The sequence below is a fragment of the Lactuca virosa genome, chromosome 6 (genome assembly GCF_052849685.1).
Source record: "Lactuca virosa cultivar CGN04683 chromosome 6, Lactuca_virosa_CGN04683_v6, whole genome shotgun sequence".
Lineage (NCBI taxonomy): Eukaryota > Viridiplantae > Streptophyta > Magnoliopsida > Asterales > Asteraceae > Lactuca > Lactuca virosa.
In genome coordinates this window covers 230,483,799-230,506,656 of record NC_136431.1, presented here as the reverse complement: position 1 = coordinate 230,506,656, position 22,858 = coordinate 230,483,799, and the positions used below count along the sequence as shown (strand labels likewise).

At 37.1% G+C, this 22,858-nt stretch overlaps 1 pseudogene; it reads left to right on the top strand.

Annotated features, from left to right (window-relative positions):
* The first annotated feature begins 18,836 nt into the window (after nucleotides 1–18,836).
* LOC145122363 (sufE-like protein 1, chloroplastic/mitochondrial pseudogene) lies at nucleotides 18,837–21,711 on the top strand (annotated as a pseudogene).
* The last annotated feature ends 1,147 nt before the right edge of the window (nucleotides 21,712–22,858 follow it).

Here is a 22,858-nt window from a genome sequence, read left to right as displayed (position 1 = left end):
GCAAGAAGGCGGTGAGGAGGTTTGCATGTTGGATCTTTGCTCAAAGGGAACATTCTTCTTCTTCAAGTTGCAATTCAAGGCTTAACACTTCAAGAACACCATAACCACATAATACTCAAATAGAGCTAGGGTTTTCGAGATAAGAGGGTAGAGGCTGAAGAAAATGACCTAAACCTAAATTTAAGGTCCTTAAATATGGAGAAAACCCTATAAATCATGGGCTTGGGCTGTACCAGCAGCCACGTCATGTTATCCCTCTTGCCACGTCGTGGCGGCCATCAAAAAATGTGTTTCTTGAAATTGCAATGCTATGTCGTCGCATATCATTCACCACAACGTGGCACATGGTTTTTCCCAAAAATCTTACTTTTGATCCCCTCCAGTCCTCAACGGTTCTATTCTGGAAAATGGGTGTTATAATTCTACCTCACTTAATTTAAATTTCGTCATCGAAATTTGTCTTACAACTACCTCTTATATCCATCACGATCCTCTCACGGGTCCTCGCGATCCCACTACAATTGCATTAGTCAACACTACTCCCTCAGTATGGTTTGCAGTTTCCACCTCAAGGCCATCCAAAACAAAGCAAAGTGTATTATTTCACTAGACGCCTAACAGTCGATCCCTCTACCGCCGCATCACTGGATAGATGCCCTAACCAGACAACCATTTTCTAAACTATTGCCGATAAATCTTCTAATGAAAACATGCAGCCAACGGAGTAATGACCATTAACCTCATTGCGAGAAACTAACTCCCTAACCATAATTTGAAGACTCCAAGGTCTTGCCCGAGAATATGGTAAACAATTTCATCCTATAATCAACCATGTTGACCAAAAATCCACAAATTGGATCTGACTAAAATCTCCCCGGCCTCGCGCCGTCCTACATATAAACCAAATTACGGAACCCACGGCTGACCACCATCGCTGATAACCTCGCATATAAATGCAGTAGAAAAAACCTGAATGGAAACCAATCGAACATGAACTAAACTAGACTATATACCCACCTGGCTCTGGCAGCCCTGATCCGCTAACCACTAACAACTCTCAAGCCTACCCTAAATCCACCAACCACTAACGAATCATGGGCATACCCCCAATCTGTCACCGACTAACGAATCTCAGGGTCATTCCCGACTCATCACCCACTAACGACACTCAGGATTACCCCTGATTTGTCACCTACCAACGACTCTCAGGCTTACTTCCAATCCGTTACCTACTAACGACTCTCGGGATTACCCTTGATCTGTCAACCACTAACAACCCCACTCAGCCTTACAAAGGCCAACACACCAGACATGTGAGTTCAATCCATCCTTGGACCCCTAAGTCCTAATTAAAGAAGAACAGACAATGAGATCCTCATGGCAACACTTGACCTGAGCTCCTAACACCCTAGGACCCTTAAGCATGATGACGCCCGATAGGAAATTTTCCAACTCGAAATGACCCCAAGGCAGAACCCTGAAGATTAAGCAGTTGTGCGAAAGTCTTGAACTTGAGGAATTTGGCCAAAAACTACACCCTGGTATGAAATTATCTTGCTACGAAATCTCAACTCTTCCCCACTTGGGATGTACAAATCATTCAAACGCGGCCAACCCAAAACCAAAGATCCAACCCGAACTAACTGGAGCACTACGCATTCCTGACGTTAAGGAATAAACTGAAATGGAGTAAGATAGTCCTTCGAACCATTCAACTTAACCCTAAAACCTTCATCAAACAAGAACAGGTAGAGGGATCAATTTGAAAGTTCTAATTATATGCCACCCCAACACTATAGTCTACCAAGAACCTAGTATCGCCTCAACGAAAATACATAAACAAGACCGTGATCCTCCCAAAGGAAATCTTCTAGAAACAAAACTCAATACATAAATGCAAAATAAAATAAATTGGAAACATACTCGCAATAAAAATAGTCGCCACACTTGGATGCTCTGCAACAATTTAATGAGCTCTTCCTTCAGCCTTCGGTACATCAGCCCTCCCCTGACGTTCATCTAGCATCTGCCACACTAAACATGTAGGGTTCGACAATTCAACAAAAATGATAAGGGGACAATGGGCCTTGATGTGGCCCACCTGATTGCAATAGAAACAAACTCTCGTACTCTGCCTACAATCCTAGCCAAAATGTCCCTCCTTGCCACATCTGCGACATGCAAAAGATCGACACCTTCCATCATGAAAATTCCCACATTTACCACGCCCGTAACTATAAGCTCATCCTGGAGTTCGACTACAAGGTCATCCAAAGTCCGGTACTGTTGAGTCGACATGAACTCTATAATCTCATTCTTGAGCATGCTCAAGTATCACGACATCTGCATCTACTCTAAAGCATCATACCCCAGGCAAAAAAAGGCTCTCTCTGTAAACACCTTGGTGATCTCCCTTACTGATTTTGTCGTCTACTTGAGCGAAAGATACTCATATGCCATTCGCTCTCTCTCCACAAGTAGAACATAATCCTCTCAGAACATCTCCAAAAACCGCTCCTAAGTCACTGCGGCTCGCTCTACATTCAAAAAGGTCTAGGTCACAAAATCCCACCAATCTTTCGCTCACCAGCAAAGAAGATTTAGCGCATACTTCACTTTCTGTTCTGTGGGATACGAGCATGTGTAGAAACATCCCTCTACATTAGATATCCATCTTAATTAGATAAAAGAGTCCTTGTCCCCTCTGAACTCTGAAGGCTTCACACTACTGAACTCTCGGTACTGCATCGTCCCACCTCTCTAAAGTCCTGTAGTGACGACAACTTCAGTGGTTGCAACGGCAACAATGTAACACCGGTTTTCGAGAATGGATTGGTTGAGGGCTTAAGGGAAGCCAAGGTAAGGTTTTTGGGGAAAAACCTTATGCCACGATGTGGTGAATAAGGAACCATGATGTGGCATGTCAAATGCATGTATCAGGTATTGGGTGTCTTCCATGATGTGGCTAGAGGAAGGCCACGACGTGGCATCTGCTGCTGCCCAATCCCATGATCTTTTAGGATTTATTCCATATTTAAGCCCTTAAACTCAAGTTGTAAGTCATCCTCTTCAGACTTCATCCCTTCCAAATGAAACCCTAGCCTCCATGCATGATTAAAGGCTTGATTTCTTGATTTAGAGCTTACTCTTTGGAATTTGGGTGAAGCTTAAGGAAAGAAGAAGTCCATCTTGGTGCAAGGGATCAAGGAGTGAACTTGTATCCACTATCTTCTTTAGGTTTCTTAGTTATTGAAGGTATAAATATCTCATATTAAATTATTTTCTTGGTGCAAGTTTGAGTCCTTTTTTTTAAGATGTTGGTCCCTTCCTTGGATGCTATTGGCGTTTGAAGAACTCCAGATCTGGTGATGGCTTTTCTAGGTCATTAGACTTCCGTTGAAGAAGAAAAAGGACCATGTTTGGTGTTCATGCTCAAGTTATAGCCTCAATAAGGACTTAATGGACTTAGGGTTGTAGATTTAGTGTTTAAATGGGGTCCTAATGGATAAAATTGGAAATTTTATCCATTAAGTCATTGAAAAACATTAGATCTAAAGTTTTGGGCTTAAATCTGTAAGGATTAAGCACTTAATGAAGAATTTGGTATTCTACCAAATGCCACGACGTGGGTAGGGGCTTGCCACATCATGGTGGTGCTCTAATGATCAACTATTTTGTCCTTTTGGCCACGATGTGGCCAAGAGCTTGCCCCGATGTGGGGTCGTTGACCCGTTGACCATTAACTTTTTGACCAATTTGACTTTGGGTCAAACTTGAAGGAATTGGGTTATTCATTAAGGTTCTAACTATGTTTGTTACTAGTCCGTTTGCAGGAGTGATCAATGTAGGGAGTGAGCGTGTTGTTGTGTTTCCTTGGGTCTCAGATACATGTGAGTTTCCTCACTATACTATGTATTATAATGTATATCCTTGTATGCTAGGATATATGAGTAATGATGTGCTGGTTAGAGTAACAGTAGAATGGTGATCGTCTAGTGGAGTGCCCTAGGGGTTGTATGTAGTCTCGTATGATAGCTGGAGAACTCTTGATCTAGGCTTTCTTTCCTGTTCCTTGTTTGGTTGAGACTCTAGAATGGGATCTCCTGCTCGAATGTCAATCTCACATGTGGTTACATATAGTTATGCTTTCCTTAGAGATATGTAGTAGTGGCATACTATACTGTATGAGGCCTGGTATGCGGAAGTAAGTTGTTAGAGAGGTAGACTAGGGTAGATAGTTGCCTATCCTTTTGTTTGTTTATCTGATTGATGGTTTGTTTCATATATCGGCATATTAAGGTGTGTGGGTTGAGGCGGTCCTACTTTGTGTTGTTGGCCAACAAACTCGGTCGGGTTCAGTTGTGTGATGTAGGCTAGTGGTGAATCAGTTGTTTGCTAAAATAAAAAGCGGTCCAGACGATTATAGGCCTTACGAGGCAGGCGAATCAGACGTTTAGCTCAGGAGCGGTCCAGACATGCTATAGGCCTTGCGAGGTGGGCCAAACACACTGAAGGCTCATGTGTGTGCACACATTCAATGTATATTATGGTGTGTGGTATTTTAGGGGAATTCACTAAGTTTTGGATTACAGTTGTGGATTAAATATGTTGCATGTACCGACGGTGATCGTAGGAAGGAGAAGGCATGGCTGTACACATTCATCATAAACCATGGAGATTCCGTTAATGTTATATTACTTTGATTTTTAAATAAATGTATTTTGGAACAAATGGTTTTCTTAACTGGGATCTTATAAATATGAAGTTTTACCCTAACTAAAAATGATTTTTTTTTTCTGAAAATGGGACGTTACAAGTTGGTATCATAGCCATGATTTGAGGGATTTGGAGGAACACTTGTGTGAATCCAAACTCACACTAGGATCCGAGAATTTTCACAAAATGTTTCTGAAAAAGAAATTTTAATAAAACGGTTGGGTTAGAGACATGGGCGTGGTCTCTTGTTATGTTCTTGTTTGATTGATGGCTTGGGATCGTGAACATGGACCTCTGACTCGACCTCGGTTTTACAAGGAGATGTGATGTGTATAGTCAGCCAAATCCTAAACAATAAAGTGATTCCCAAAATACTCATACTTGTTATATATGTTGAATTTCAACTTGATGATATGTGAATTGTTAGAAATACATGCTAGTGGATAGGTTATGGATTCCTTCAATAATTTAATGATAGTATTGCCTGATTTCTGTGTTGCCTTATGGCCTAGGGAATTTCTTGTTAAATGCTATTTGATTATGTGAATCGCTAAGTGTACGTTGTATATTTGTATACGGTTAGGATTACATAACCTTATAATGATTTAATTAGCCTTATTTCATGTTCCTTGTTTGGTTGTCTTCTTAGGGTAGATTTCAATTATTCGACAGTGTATCTAATCTTGTATTGTGTACAACTAGCATGTACTAGGAAACTAGCAGTGCGGAAGCGTGCTTGAAGAGAATCCTAGGAGGAGTGCCTAGAAAGTTAGTTACATCCCTTAGGTGTATGTGGGTGAAAGTACACCTAGGGGTGGTCTAGTGTAGTGACTTAGGTCCTTAATATGAATTCTAGGTCGACTACGGATAGGTATGGAAGGTATTATGGGCCCGTACTACTGAAAGCAAGGATATGTATGAGAGTCAGAAGGAATCTCGATGCTACTAAGGAACTAATAGGTAAAGGCATAGTGTGTTGAGCATTGTGTCATAATGTTTGACCTTTCTGTTGTGTGTTTCAGTATGGAGGCTATCAGAGGTTCATGATCAGGTGTTGGCTGCACCGAGAGGATGGGCCCGAGGGATGATGAGATATGTAAGATCATTGTTGCCGAGGTGGCCGTGGCGATCATGGAGGCGATTCTAGAGCTGTTTCGTTTGGTTAAGACCGTGCTGATTGAGGAGTTTGAGGGGCGCTATGCCACCATCACACAAGCTGCCATCATCGTAGCCACTGCGGCATGACTTCAGAGAGGTGGGATGATACAGTACCAGGAGTTCTGTAATACGAAGCCTCCAGAGTTCATAGGTGACAAGGACCATAGTATTCCTTTGAGATGGATATCTGATATGGAGGGATGTTTCTACACGTGTTCGTGCCCCACGGACCAGAAAGTGAATTTTTTGTTGAATCTTCTTCGCTGGGGTATGAAGGATTGGTGGGAGTTTGTGACCCAGATAATTTCACATCCATAGTATGACGCAGTGACTTAGGAGCGGTTTGTGGAGATGTTCCATACAGAGTATGTTCCACTTATGGAGAGAGAGCGACTCGCAAAGGAGTACCTTTCGCTCAAGCATACGACAGAGTCAGTGATGGAGATCCCCAAGATGCTCACAGAGAAAGCCCTTTTTTGCTCAGTGCATGCCACTTAAGAGCAGGTGCATATGTCGCGATACATGAGTATGCTAAAGACAGAGATTTGAGAGTTCGTGTCAAGTCAGCTGTACCGGACCTTGACTAGTCGGTTTGTGGGAGTGATCAGTGTCGGGAGTGAGTTTGTTGCTGTGTTTTCTTGGGTCTTCGATTAGGTGAGTTTCCTCACTATACTATGTATTACAGTGTATATCCTTATATGTTAGGAAATAGGAGTAGTGGTGTGCTGGTTACAGTACTAGCAGGATGGGGATCGTCTAACAGAGTGCCCTAGGGTTATATGTAGTCATGTAGGATAGCCTGAGAACTCCTGATCCATGCTTTCTTGTCTATTCCTTATTTGGTTATGGCTCTAGAGTGGGATCTCCTGTTCGAATGTCTATCTCACCTCTGGTTACATATAGTTATGCATTCCATAGAGATATGCTAGTAGTGGCATAGTGTACTGTATGAGGTCTGGTATGTAGTAGTGAGCTGTTAGATAGGTAGACTAGGGTAGATAGTATTGGATTTTGAGCACTATAACACTCCTATGGTGCACATGCAACCCTAAATGCTTTGGATCTATGTTTTCTCTATTATACATGCATATTTTCAATCTTCCAAAGCATTCTCCCTAACTAGCATCCAAATTGTCAAATGAACAATACAACTAGTTAGATGACTTACCTTTTAGAAGGACTTGTAGTTCTTGACCTTTGAAAGCTTGAGCACCCCAAGTGTGATGCCTCTAATGGTTCACAAACACCAATATGCAAGAGGAGGCTTGAGAGAATAAGTTACTTGAACAAAATCAATATCACTCTCCAAGAATGTTGTGGCACAATGTTGTAACCGATTTTGACCATGAGGGGTTTCTTTTATAGTGTAGAAAATGCTAGGGTTACACTTTCCAAACCCTAATGACCTTTCATATTACTTAGGCTCCATGGGTTAAACCTCCATGGACTATCTATGGATCATCTCATTGGTTTAGCCCATCCTAAATAATCATGGATCATTAGCCCACACTATTAGAATCATTGATTTACACAATCAATCCCCATATATTTAATTAGTCTCTTTTGATCACAAAATTAATTCCAAATTAATTCTTGATCAATACTAATTAAATAATATGATTTCATATTAATATATTATACTTGTAATATATTAATAAATCATAAACAACCTTATTCTCAAAAGTCCATCGTATCAAATTGAACGGGTGAAGGCAACCCAAAAGGACCATGCTATAATCGGGTCAAGTACATCCCAGTTATAGTTATGGTTTTAGACACCAAATCCAACAGTCTCCCACTTGGATAAGTCTAATAACTATAACTGGCAATGCAACTTCAGGATCCGACTTAGCAATCGTAAGCTTTCTAAAGCCGCTGTCGAACTCTGACCTAGTCAGTGACGCGTCCTTCACATAAGTAATCATATACTCCTCTGTTCTCAAGATATCTATGCGGAAAAATACATGGAACATACTCATACTTATTGTCCTGCAATTTGTTTCCCGATTTCCGATTCGTCTGACATAGAACATAACCAAACACATTAATTTAGTTCTGACCGGGCCCAACACATAGTCAAAACAGAATCATCGAGGGGTCCAAGATATTGCTTTTAATCCTCTTTGGATAAAAGGAACATATAAACTTCGACATTATATGCTTGTACTAACTACTCATTAAGTCATGCACAACGATACGTTTTATAACATCAAGTTACTGATGCGTTTTCGTATCATCAATGCACAACCAACTCGTAGTCAACAACTTATATATCTTAGTTTGAAGATTATATGATATTATCGGCTCACAATTACTCGTGATAAATTCCATGAAGTAATTCAGGTGAGAGCGGGTTGAATCCAATACTCAAATCTTATTTCAGGAGCACTCATGAATGGTGTAGCACACTTTTTCTATGTATAACGCCTTAGACAATCTACAAGCCAACTCATGACAGTCTTATTTCATACTTACTTCCAACGTATGATCGACTGTGGATAGTTTGAATAATCTTATTATTCGGGAAGTCAAAACATGCAAAGTGAAACACAAGAATAATACTAATCCTATATGGCCCCAAAACTTTTGAGTGTAAATAAAACACCTTTTATTTAATCACCATATTGATTACACATTATTCATTGTATATTGTTTCGCTTTATCAACTAATACTTGAATTAAAACAATAGTTATCCCATGCTCCAAGCATGCACACTATGTTTATCTAAGGTCCTTTCTTTGTGAAATAGATCAATTGTAAACATTTCCAATGATACTCATTTCACAATTCCAAATCCTTATAGTAAGCGTAAGAATACCAAGTTCTTGCCACTTACTGTAATTTGTTAGATTCTAAACTTATATGCAGTGATCCTTTTGCAATGACTATCTACACAAGTCATAGAGACTTTGTCAATTACAAAGCTTTCCATTGGAGATTGTTACAAGGCAATTCCATAGATCCGAAGTCTCATATTCAAAGCACATTCCTTTGAACATCCTTCTTGCATAAAAGTTTCTAACTTTCTCATAGGTTCTTGATATCCAACTCCCATTATGGAAACATTTCCATATTTTCCATATGACAACTTATTGTTAATATAATCCTGTCTATTCATAATAATGTCAATATGGTCCATCCGTTACTATACTTCCAACTATCCATAAGCAACCAATCTTTGGCGAACCTTGGATTGTTCTTAGCAGTTGTTTAATAACTTTAGTCATATCCAGTTCTAGTCCTTTTTCCCTCTTAATACCCTAGGCATTTGGAAAATTAGAACACATGAATATTATAACATATGCAATCGATCCTATACCCGAAGCATATGGGATACGATTCATAATGTCTTACATAAAGACATCATACTTGACCAGTCTTTTGCTATAATATTTCCACATATAGAATTTCCAATGTTGAAGCATTTCAACATGGTATTCATATAAATCCTTGACTAAATTTGATTAAAAACTCAATCTAAACTTTTAGAATTGAAATGAAGTATAAGTTCCTCTCCCTTAATTATAGCAAAACAACTTTTCAACCCTGCAACTTTGCGAATTGAAAACTTTGTTTTCTATAATTAACATTGCTAACTTGCAACACTTACCATAATATATATGCTCCCACTAGCATAACAATTATTTTGTTACTTGCATAACATTTATGCTCCCACTAGCTGTGACATAAATCCAGAAATCAGCTGGACTTCTAGAAATCAATACTTTATTGACTTTCTTACAAAAGTTCAGATTTCTGACACGAGATGCTTTGATAAGCCTTTATCTAAGCTTCTCAAACTCATACACCTTTCCTTAGATAGCTCACATGTGTGTCTAAAAAATTTTAGAACTTATAGCAATAAGTCTCAAATGTTTAGACCTTTTGCCATTTCTCATAATTCGAACTATGAAGAGAGATGTTGTAGTCATAATCGAATTTGAGAATGCAAATATCACAAATTCTAACTCTTTAAAATCTACTTAGTGAAAGCTTTTCCTCACAATCTTTTTCATGAATTGGAGAGAAACCTAATGACACTTAGATTTTAAGGTGTATGTGTTCCTATCCATGTGAATTTGTCAAAACCATAATCACAAGACAAGGTCAGTGACAAATCCAAACTCATATGGACAGAACTTGTTGAATCTTAATTTCTTGCCACTTGGCAGCACAAGGGCCTGCCATTGCTTCCAGGTTGTTATGCAAACAACTGAGAACTCATAGAACTCTCCTGCATAGTCAACTTTAACTGGAATGGCCACAGAAACAAGAATATGTCAACACGATAGGTTACAAACCTCAAGTCGTGTACTAGTGATTAACAATAAGTTTACTCTTGATTAGTTCTTGAAAATTTTCAAGACCTTTAAGACTCCCACTGACCTCTTGACATATAAGATTCTCTTTGTCAAGAAACATTACTTGACAACAAATATTCAAGAGTTAGTGTGGTTTCTTATCAAGACGAACACTTTTGACAATCGGTCTTAGTTGATCTTTGTTTTATCCAAAACATCACAACTTACCAATTTCAAATGTAGAAGAGTAAAAAACATTTTACTCTACATTTGCTGATATGTCACTCAATATACAATCTTGGAGTATGATTCTAAGATTTGATTTTGGAACAAAGTATGATTCATCTTAATTGATTTAACCATTTCAACAATTCATGATTCCTCTTCTTAGCCAAACAAATGCACTAAGGCGTCCTTAGAGGATCAAATTGTGATATGGTTTTTCATAATCATTAAGATGATATAAAACACGATACTCAAGTACTCTCCCATCTTTTCATATTGGAGAAACTTTTATCTTTCTGCCGACTTTGATTCTTCTTATTCGTTCTGATATACATTGAGACTTTTCAATGACTCATAATTATACTTAATCTTGTAAGCATAACCATATCTACTAACTTTAGCAAACCATAACGAATAGTCTTATCGTTCTTTGTGGTGGACCTGACCAGCGCACAACCAAGTGTACCCGATCCCCTAGTCCTTCACTTGACTCACATATACATGTGAATAATGAATTAGTCTTAATTCCCCAAAGATGAAAGTTTTCATTCATCATGCAATACAATTTGCATGATTCCAAGTCTCTATCCAACTGAAACTTAGGTGATGAGAATCTTCCCTTATTTGGTATATTTTGACACTACCACAAACGAAAGAATCAAATCCATATTGTTAAAAAAAATACAAACATCAATTTTCACATATGTCATTGCAAGGAAATATAAATAAGATAAAAAATTCAAAATTTTATTTATTTATAAAAGGTGCGGAAAACTTTTCCTTACAATGAAAATACAAATGAAAACTACGTTACTACATATTTCTAAGCAATTTATCATAACTCCTAAGCAGCAGCTCAAAGTTCCGATCATCGAACCATGCGATCGAAATCCATCTCTTCATGATCAGACTCTACATGCCTTTCCTTTAAGCTTCCATTGATCCTACAAAACATCGAAATGTAATCTTATCACATCATGTATTAAGAATCTACAAATAGGAACTTAATAGAGTTAGATAGTGGACTTACCTGAAGTAGAGTCAAACCTTTTTGACTTTACCTTCTCTTAGATCTTTCAGGTATTCTGGGCAGCTTCACTTCCAATGTCCCTTCAAATGGCAGTAGAAACAAGTGGATTCTTTGGCATTTGCACATGGAACTATCTCAGAACTGGCTTTTCTCTTATGGTCAAATCTTTTGACCATAGCCAATTCCCTTCCCATAGGAGAAGGGATTTTTTCTGGACTATCTATGTCATTGCCTGTGTCCATGGCAGCTTGGGAAGTAGATCTTCCAATCAAATTTGCTTGATCATTGCACCAAATCATTGCTGATTCAGCAGAAATAAGCATATAGGTAAGATCAATAAGGGTCACGTCGCGGTCTGTCATATAGTAGTCTTTAACAAACTGACTATACGACTCGGGAAGTGACTGAAGAACCAAGTCAACTGCCAACTTCCTTGGGAAAACGACACCCAACATTCCCAACTTGTCAATGTGTGATTTCATATCCAAGACATGTGCACACATACTAGCCAATAGGGCTTGGGTAACCTTGAACTTTTCAAGTCTTCGAACTTGTGGGTTAGGGAGAATAATTGGAGGAGGTGGAGGAAGTGAAGTATGAACTAGACATCTAGAAGGGAGAAATTCAAGTCTTCATGTGGAAAGCTTTTTACAAAAGATTCGGGAAGACCACAATTGTTTGAACTAGACATCTAGAAGGGAGAAATTCAAGTTAGTTGATTTAAGTCCTTAATATAACACCCAAAACGAAATATTAAGGCTAAGACCCAACGCAATATTTTAAAATTGCGAAGAGGGATGCCGTAATCCAATTGTAAAATATTTGAAGGTAGGTAAATGACGATTTACCAATTTCCACCATGAAAAACGAAATAGATTATTATGTTTTAATTGGATTGAAATTCCTAGATCCTTTGAGATTCATTGAACTTTTCAATGGCATGTTTAAATCTCGATTGTGCCCTTCAAGTTTGTGACTGGGATGCCGATGATCACAAACAAGGTGTGAATAACCATGAAAATTAGCTTGGTACATTCAATGTTACAAATCACCTAATCAATGTGCCGGTTAACCACACACGCTCCATTGATCTATGATTAACATCAAGCTACCCTGTGCCACACATTGTCAGTCCCAGATTAGTGTGCCGGTTAACCACACATGCTCCACTAACGACTTAACAAGGTGCAAAGTGTAATTCATGGATTAGCACCATTTTCACATTTTCCTAAAGTAACTAAGATTGGGGATTTAATAAAATTTTAGTTAATTTATATTTATCATTATACTTTTAATGAGGGAGAATTAATGTCCTATCCTACCCGTTCAGCTAACGACCCTCCACCAGTCAAGGAAGCGGTAGGTGAGAGTGGACACCCATTAAACCACCATTTTATAGGCAGTAACCTTATACCCCCCTTATAGATCGGCTTCGTGAATGAGGCCTACTAACGGTAAGACCGACTTGTCTTATATATATATATATATATATATATATATATATATATATATATATATATATATATATATATATATATTAAATTTTAATATAATAATAGTATAAGAGTTGAATTTTAACTTTTAAAACTCTAAGGTTTGGAATTAAAGTTTCATTAGTGAGACTTTACAAATTCCAAAACTTGAGGGCAAGTTTTGAAACTTTTCAAAACTCTTCAATTCTATAACTTATGAGTTTAATGTTGGTTTTATGAAAAGACTCTTGACTTTCCAAAACTTGAGGACAAGTTATGGAGTTCATTAAACCATTTATGATAAGACTTTTCATGTTTCATAACTTGAGGACAAGTTATGGAACTCATTAAGGAACATTTAGATCAATTCTAACAAGGAAAATTATCATATAATATTCTATTGATCTAATTTAACTCATATAGCAAGGCAATTCATATCAAATAATACAAATAATTAACCTATTATCTTAATATTTGACAACTGTCCTTTCATTTTCCATAAGTTATGAGTTTAATGTCATTTTAATGTATGAGACTTTTCATTTTCCATAACTTGAGGACAAGTTATGGAGGTCATTAAAATTCATTTAGATCAATTTCTAACAACTAATATTATCATATAATTCAATATTGATCTAACTAAACTCATAAACAAGATAATATCTATTCAACAATTTGCAAGCAACTTTGTTTATCATATAAAAACAACAATTTCCTCAAAACTTTGACAATTATCTTTTGGTTGAATGAGTACAAGCACTATCAAATTAGAAAAAAACATTTTAATGATCCAAAACAGTTTGTGGTAGTGTTCCCAATCCAATCCAGACCAAGAAACTCGAAATTCTGCAAACAGAGCCTGCAACTCGTCGAGTGCATGAACTGACTCGCCGAGTTGCTCTGTTACTGAGTGGATTCGTCGAGTCGGCCAGTGGACTTGGCGATTTCATCAGTCAGATGCAAAAAAAATCGATTTTTTCAACTTGGAAAACTAACAAGCATCAAGTATAACAAAAACCAATCCTAGGCTCTGATACCACTGTTGGGTTTTGAGAACTATAACACTCCTATGGTGCACATGCAACCCAAAATGCTTTGGATCTATGTTTTCTCTATTATACATGCATATTTTCAATCTTCCAAAGCATTCTCCCTAACTAACATACAAATTGTCAAATGAACAATACAACTAGTTAGATGACTTACCTTTTAGAAGGACTTGTAGTTCTTGACCTTTGAAAGCTTGAGCACCCCAAGTGTGATGCCTCTAATGGTTCACAAACACCAATATGCAAGAGGAGGCTTGAGAGAATAAGTTACTTGCATAAAAACAATATCACTCTCCAAGAATGTTGTGGCACAATGTTGTAACCGATTTTGGACATGAGGGGTTTCTTTTATAGTGTAACAAATGCTAGGGTTACACTTTCCAAACCATAATGACCTTTCATATTACTTAGGCTCCATGGGTTAAACCTCCATAGACTATCCATTGATCATCTCATTGGTTTAGCCCATCCTAAATAATCATGGATCATTAGCCCACACTATTAGAATCATTGATTTACACAATCAATCCCCATATATTTAATTAGTATCTTTTGATCACAAAATTAATTCCAAATTAATTCTTGATTAATACTAATTAAATAATATGATTTCATATTAATATATTATACTTGTAATATATTAATAAATCATAAACAACCTTATTCTCAAAAGTCCATCCTATCAAATTGCACTGGTGAAGGCAACCCAAAAGGACCATGCTATAATCGGGTCAAGTACATCCCAGTTATAGTTATGGGCTTAGACACCAAATCCAACATATAGTTATCTGTACATATGTGTTTATATGATTTCTTATTTGTTTCATATGTCGACATATTGAGGTGGGGTGGGTTGAGGCGGTCCTGCTTTATCTTGTAGTCCAACATACCTAGTCGGGCCAGCGGTGTATTGTAAAGCAATGGTGGATCAGCTGTTTGCTGAAAGATAGAGCGCTCTATGCGACTGTAGGACTTACGAGGCGGTCCAATAAGATTGTAGGCTCAGTAGCGGTCTAGGCATGTTGTAGGCCTTGCGATGTGGGCCAGACAAATTGAAGGCTCATGTGTGGGCATTCATTGAATATATATTGTGGTGTGTGGTATTTTAGGGGAACTCACTAAGCTATGGCAGACAGTTGTAGATTAAATGTTTTTTAGGTATCAGTGGTGATGGTGGGAAGGCGATGGTGACTGTACATATTCATTAGCAGCCATGGGGATTCCACGTTTGTTATATTACTATGATTTTTAAACAAATGTATTTTCGAATAAATGGTTTTCTTAACTGGGATCTTATAAATGTGAAGTTTTACCATAATTAAAAATGAAAATTTTATTTTTAAAATGGGACGTTACAAACAGCCTGCGTAACAACAACATAACGCCCGTCAAGGGATTAACTATGGTAAGACCTTCACACCAGTAGCTAAGATCAAATCTATCAGGATAATGCTTCCCATAGCTGCCTTTCACAATTATGAGGTATGGCACATGAATGTTAAAACTGCTTTCCTACCTGGGAAGTTAACTAGAGTACGTCTACATGAGTTAGCCATAAGATTTTGTACATGACAAATTTCCTAATAGAGTGTGTAAGCTTGAGAAATCCATCTATTGATTAAAACAAGCATCTCGCAGCTAGAATCTTTGTTTCCATGAGAAAGTCAAAGAGTTTGGATTCTCTAGAAGTGAAGATGATTCATGTGTATATGTCAAAGCTAGTGAGTGTGTAATGACATTCCTAGTATTGTGTGTAGATGACATACTACTTATAGGAAACAATATTCCAACTTTGCAAGAATTAAAATCTTGGCTTGGAAAATATTTTGCTATGAAGGAACTATGGGAAGCAACATACATTCTTGGGAAAGGATTTACAGGGATAGAAAGAAACGTCTTATTGGACTAAGCCAGAGTACATACTTGGATAAAATATTAAAGCGTTTTGGTATGGAAAATTCCAAGATAGGGGATTTACCCATTCATCGTACTGATGTGTATTATGCTTTAAGCAAGGTTAGCCGGTTTCAGGAAAATCCTGGCAGAGCCCATTAGACAGATGTCAAGAATATTTTAAAGTATTTGTGAATAACCAAAAAAATGTTCTTGGTTCTTGGTGGCAATGATACTTTGAGAGTGACAAGTTACAGTAACGCCAACTTTTGTACAGACATATATAACTTTTGTTCGCAATCTAGTTGGGTGTTACTATTGAATGGTGGAGTAGTGACATGGAAGAGTTCCAAGCAGAAAACAGTGGTTGATTCTATTTATGAATCAGAGTACATAGTCGCGACTGAAGCGTCAAAGGAAGCAACATGGTTGAAGAATTTCATCGGGAATCTTGGAGTCATGTTGAACTAGTGAGGAACCAATGGATCTCTTTTGTGCTAGCAACGGCGTATTTTCTTTAACCAAAGAACCAAAAGATCATGGAAGGTCTAAGCACATTGACAGGAAATATCATTACATCAGACATAGAATTGAAGATGGACATCTCCTGGTGAAAGGAGTTTCATCAGAAGATAATCTTGCAGATCCTTTCACTAAGACTCTGAGCAAGGCTAAGCACATCCAACATGATATGAGCATTTATTTTTAGTAATTAGTTGATAGGTTGGGACTTTGAAACTTTTAAACAAAATAAATTGTAATTTTTTTTGGTGATTAAATAATAGAGATTTATTTATGAGTATTTGTATTTCCTTCTTTAGTTATTTATTATTGTGTTCCATTTTTGCATGTTTTACTCCCTGAATAATTGATTATTCGAATTCCGCAATCATTCATACTTTTGGAGGTAGGTAGTGAATTAAGAATGTCATGAATTGTTTGTAGATTGTCTATAGAGATTATACATTGCATAGGGATTGCTACAATTTTCATGAGTACTTGAAAAATTGGGATTTAAACAATCAGATAAACTCACGTTTAGAGATTACTTCATGGATTTTATCACGAGTAATTTTAAGACGATAATATCTACTCTCGTTAAAGTATACATATATAGTTTGTAGGTTGTGAATTAGTTGTTCATTGGTTTTCCCAAACACATCCTGTAACTGGATGTTATAAAGAGTAATTCCATGAATGATTTGGTAAGTAAAGTGCATGAATATATAGTCAATATAATTTGTTCCTTTTTCCTTAACAGGTAAAGCGATATCTTTGGGCCCCTCGATGATTGATGTTGACATTATAGTGTTGGGCCCAGCCGAGACTAAATTGATGCGTTCAACTAGTAGTCCGATGACGTCATCATTTAGAATTTCTTTTTTCAAAAAAATCATTTTGTGAAAATTCTTGGATCCTAGTTTGAGTTTGGATTCAAACCAGTGTTCCTCCAAATCTCTTAAACCAGGGCTCTAATACCAACTTGAAACGTCCCATTATCACACACAAAATTTTCATTTTTAACTAAGGTAAAACACCATTTTCATACAACACAAGTTAAGAAAACTCACTTGTTCCAAAATACAATTGATTGAAAATCAAAGTAACGTAATATTTGCGGAATCTCCAATGTTACTGATGAGTGTGTACTGTTACGCCTTCTCCTTCCACGATCACCAATGGCACCTGAAAAATAATTAATCCACAACTGTAAGCCAAAACTTAGTGAGTTTCCCAAAAATACCAAACACCAAAATACACATACAATGCATGCACACAAACGAGTCTTCAATCTGACTACACCGCCTTGCGAGGCCTACAGTATACCTGGATCCTCTCTTGGGTCTCCAATCCATGAATGGTCCCCCTTCCATACCTACAACATACAACTGGTTCGCACCTTGCCTACTGTACAAAGCAGGACCGCCTCAACCCACTAGCTTATATGTCGACATATAAATTAAACAAGCAAACAAACAAGAACATAAACACAAACAACTACTACACTAGTCTACCTTCCTAACAGCTCACTTCCACATATCATGCCTTATATAGTACACAACGTCACCACTGACAGATCACTAATGAATGCATAACTATATTTAATAAGTTGTAAGATAGAGATTCGAGTAGCTAATCCCACTCTAGAGCTACAACCAAACAAGGAACATGCAAGAAAGCCTAGATCATGATGTCTCAGGCTATCCTACATGATTACATACAACCCCTAGCACACTCAACTAGACGATCACCGACCCATGGTCTTCTAACCAACATACCACTACTCGTATATTCTAACATACAAGGATATATATATATATATATATATATATATATATATATATAGTAACACATACTATTGTGACAGAACTCACCTGAATCAAGGACCCAAGGAAATCAACAAGACATTCGCTCTTTACATTGATCACTCCTGCAAACTGACTAGCACCAAAAAAATATAGATCCTTAATCAATAACTGAATTCCTTCAAGTTTGACCCAATGTCAAACTGGTCAAAATTTAACGGTCAGTTGTCAACAAAAGTGCACGGTCAACCAAGTCAACGCTCTCCACGATGTGGAGACCTCTTGCCCATGTTGTGGGCATTCTAGGTCAAGATAGTTGCAATTCAGAGTATCACCATGTTGTGGCAAGCCCTTTTCAATGTCGTGGCCACTGACAGGTTGCTACATTCTTCATTGAAAGCTTAATCCTTTAAGCTACTCATTCGTACTTTCCACGAGTCCTTCTAACACCCAATTACATCATAAAAATCATTGCTTATGGACATGCATGTCCTTTCCATACTAGGTCACTAATGAAAGAAATGAGTTCCAAAAATATTGATTAAGACCAAGGAATTCATAGATCACTAGATCTGGAACGTATAACCATAAAGGGACATCAAGGATGCATAAAGTCGACTATCTAACCCAACACGTAGATGGAGATCGAGTCCTTACCACCCAAAAAAATCTTTTACCTATTGAAATGATAGCAATCTGGTTGATACCCACAAGACTATTTACCCTGAATTTGACTTCCCTATCTTCATCGGACCTAGACACCCACCAACCCATCGAAGAACTCCCCAAAAAGCTACAAGAAATTGTCAATGTAGTCCAATCTGTATAGGATCCAAGAGCCAAATATGAACAGTTATAATTCTATGGAAAAAACTTCAACCCCTTGAAGACCAGTTCACGCCTAATGAAAACGAGATCGTATGTTGTGTTTCTCAGGTCTGGTTACGAGCATATTTCAATTCCAACAATAAAAATTTGATTTTTGATGTTGATTATGTTTCTATGCTTACCAAAGGTTTAGCAACTTTACTGGTTTATGGTCTATCTGGTCACCCGGTGCAAGAAATCTTGAGCGTTTCTATAGCACCCGTTTGCCAGAATAAATCAGTTGAGGGTTTAGAATGATCAAAGGTAAGGTTTTTGGGAAAAAAAACCTTGTGTCACGGCGTGATGAATGGAGCATCACGACGTGACATGCCAATGGGATGAACGCGTATCTGGGATGGCTGTCACGATGTGACGAAAGGAAGGTCACGACGTGACATCAGCTGCAGCCCAAGCCCATGATCTTTTATGGTTTCTTTTGTATTTAAGCCCCTAAACTCAAGGTTTAAGGCATCCTCTTCAGCCTCCATCCATTTCAACGAAACTCTAGTCTCCATTGTTGAGTTCTTGAGCTTTTGGTGGTGTTTTGGTGTCTTGAAGAAGAAGGGAGCATCATTGGTGCATAGATGTAGCTTTCAAGTCTCATCATTAGCTTCTAGAATTTCTTCGGAGCTTTGTGAGTAATCAAGCTCCAAACTTTATGATTCCTTGTTGCTAGATCTAGATTTTTATGCATTATTCTCCATGTTTAGACTAGTGGAAGTGTTAGGATTCTAAGAAATTTGGCAACTTTATGGTTCATTAGAGTCCCTTTATAGTTAGATGTGCTAGATCTGATGTTTGCTAGAGTTTTGAATTCATGCATGAGGTTTTGACATTTTTTTCATCATTTGTGACCTAACTTAAGCTCAACACTTGCATAGAGTTTTGAACTCATGCATGCATGTCTGTAAAGCAACAATTTTTATGGATATTTGGGTGTAAAGAAGCCTTCTGGAGGAGATGAGTGTGTGGCTTAATAGATTAAGGGTTTAATCCATTAAGTTATCCATAATTAGTTCCCACGACATGACGATATGCCTGTTACGTCGTGATAATTGAGGTCCTCATGAATGTTTTGTCTGAATGTTCCCACGACGTGACCAAGAGTCCTCCATGTCGTGGTGAATGTTGATCGTTGACTTTTGTTGACTGTTGACTCTATGACCAGTTTGACCTTGGGTAAAACTTACAGGACTAGGTTATTGATTAAGGTTCCAACTTGGTTTGGTACTAGTCGGTTCACGAAAGCGATCAGTGTAGGGGTGAGCGTATTACTGTGTTTCCTTGGGTCTTTGATTCAGGTGAGTTTCCTCACTATACTATGTACTACAGTTTATATCCTTGTATGTTAGGATATAGGAGTAGTGATATGTTGGTTAGAGTACTAGTAGGGTGGTGATGGTCTAGAGGAATGCCTTCGGGGCTGCATGTAGTCACGTAGGACAGCTTGAGAACTCTTGATCTAGTCTTTCTTGCCCGTTCCTTTTTTGTTTGTGTCTCTAGAGTGGGATCACCTGTTCGAATGTCCGTCTCACCTCTGGTTGCATATAGTTATGCATTTCTTAGAGAAATGCCAATAATGGCATAGTGTGTTGTATGAGGCATGATATGTAGTAGTGAGTTGTTAGTCAGGTGGACTAGGGTAGATAGTTGCTTGTATTTATGCGTTTACTTGATTACTTGTTGTTTCATATGTCAACATATTGTGGTGGTGTGGGTTGAGGAGGTCCTGCTTTGTGTTGTAGGCCAACATACCCAGGCGGGCCAACGGTGTTTTGTAGGCCGGTGATGGGTTAGTTTTATGTTGAGAGAGAGTGGTCTACGTGCACTTTAGGCCTTGCAAGGAATCCCAATCACACTATAGGCTCAAGAGCGGTCCATGCATGCTGGCGTCCTTGCGAGGCGGGCCAGACAGATTGAAGGCTCATGTGTGTGCATGGATTGTATGTATATTGTTGTGTGTGGTATTTTGTGGGAAATCACTAAGCTTTGGCTTACAGTTGTGGATTAAATGATTTCAGGTGCCACTGGTGATTTTGGAAAGGCGAATGCATGGCTGTACACACACATCAGGAACAATGGAGACTCAGTATTATTTATATTACTCTAATTTTCAAACAGTTGTATTTTTGGAAGAAAAAAAGGGTTTTATAACTTGGATTTAATGTAAATTATGATTTTACCTTAATTAAAAATGATAAATTTTGTTATGAAAATGGGACGTTACAGTTTTCCCATATTTCATTGTTCATTTGGGTTTGCAATAGAGCTTGGCACTTTCTAGAAATAATGGGTTTTTGAATATGTTGAAATTATTGCAGGAAAGGCCTTCACTTTATATGTAGAGGCTGAGAAAGGAATTGAATCGTCTACTCCGATGCAAACCCCCATAAAAAAACTGGCATCTGATTCAAAAATCAAGAAACCTACTTAGAATTCGAATATTGATGACTCAAATTCTCAAAATGTGATGGCGATTTAAAAATTGAGAGCCCTAATGATGTTTTGGAAAGTAGATGACAGGGGATTTTAGAAATTTAAAGAAGGATCTTAAACAAATTGAATTAGAGGTCAAAGATCTATCATACCAACATGGTGGGCATGCAGGGGTGAGAGGTATTAAAGAGGAGACATATTTTAATTTGAAAGTGGTTTCAAAGGAGTTTGAAGGGAGGAGCATGAGGAGGCATTAACGGGAACTCGATCAACGCATTGTATTGCAAAAGAGTTTTAATAGTTAAGGGCAATTTGGTCAATAAGTTTTTTTTTGATATTTTACAATGACTATAAAATATAAAAACTGATTAAAAAAGTTTAAAAATAAATTTGAATAAATATTAGATTTTAAAATTTAAAAAGAATAAATATAATATTTAGATTATAGAATAAATACCCCCTTCATTGAAATTTTTTTCTATAAGTACCCCCTTCATTTTCCAATTCCACCCCCTTGATTTGATTTTTTGTCTTTTGTTGTTTTTTTTTTGTTTTTTTTCCTATTTTATTTTTTTGTTGTTTTTAATTCTTTTTTATTTATTATTATTATTATTATTATTATTATTATTATATTTTGATTATTATTATTATTATTATAAATTTCGCACAAAATTTTAACATTCGGACGACATTATAAATTCAAGCGGCTATATAAAATCGGTTTTTAAATATTTTTTTATATTTTTTAATTACGGACAAAAAAGTCGTTCGAATTTTATAATGTCGTGCGAATTTATAATGTTACCGAATTTTAAAATGTCATCCGAAATTTAAAATGTTGTCCGAATTTTTTCTGATTATTGAAATTTATAATAATAATAATAATAATAATAATAAAATAAAAGGAAAAAATCAAAAAGAAAAAGGAAAAAAATAATATCAAATCAAAAATAAAAAATTGATTTGATTGATTTTAAGGTGGTAAAATTGGTTAGAGTACTTATAGCAGTTATAAGTTTTTTTATCTAATTGTGGGAGTTTATAATCATGCGCACATGAATGAGTGAATGGCCACATGATAAACTTTCACCACACCCACATGCCCGCCATGTTCGGTTAAACGCTCTCTTCGTTTTGTAATTTTTTTAATATAACTTTTTATTTACTTTTTTCTTTTGTAAGCACATATGGTGCCATCAAAGTTTTGAGATGGGACAGCTCATATTTTGGTCCATATAAAGGATTTTTGATAAGACAGCTCGAATATTGTCCATGTTATCATTCTATAACTTTCAATTAATAATTTAATACAATGAAAATATTAAAATAACCGGGTTTAATTTATTTACTTTTACTAACACAAAATAAAAAATTTAGTAAATTCTATAAATAACCACAAATTTC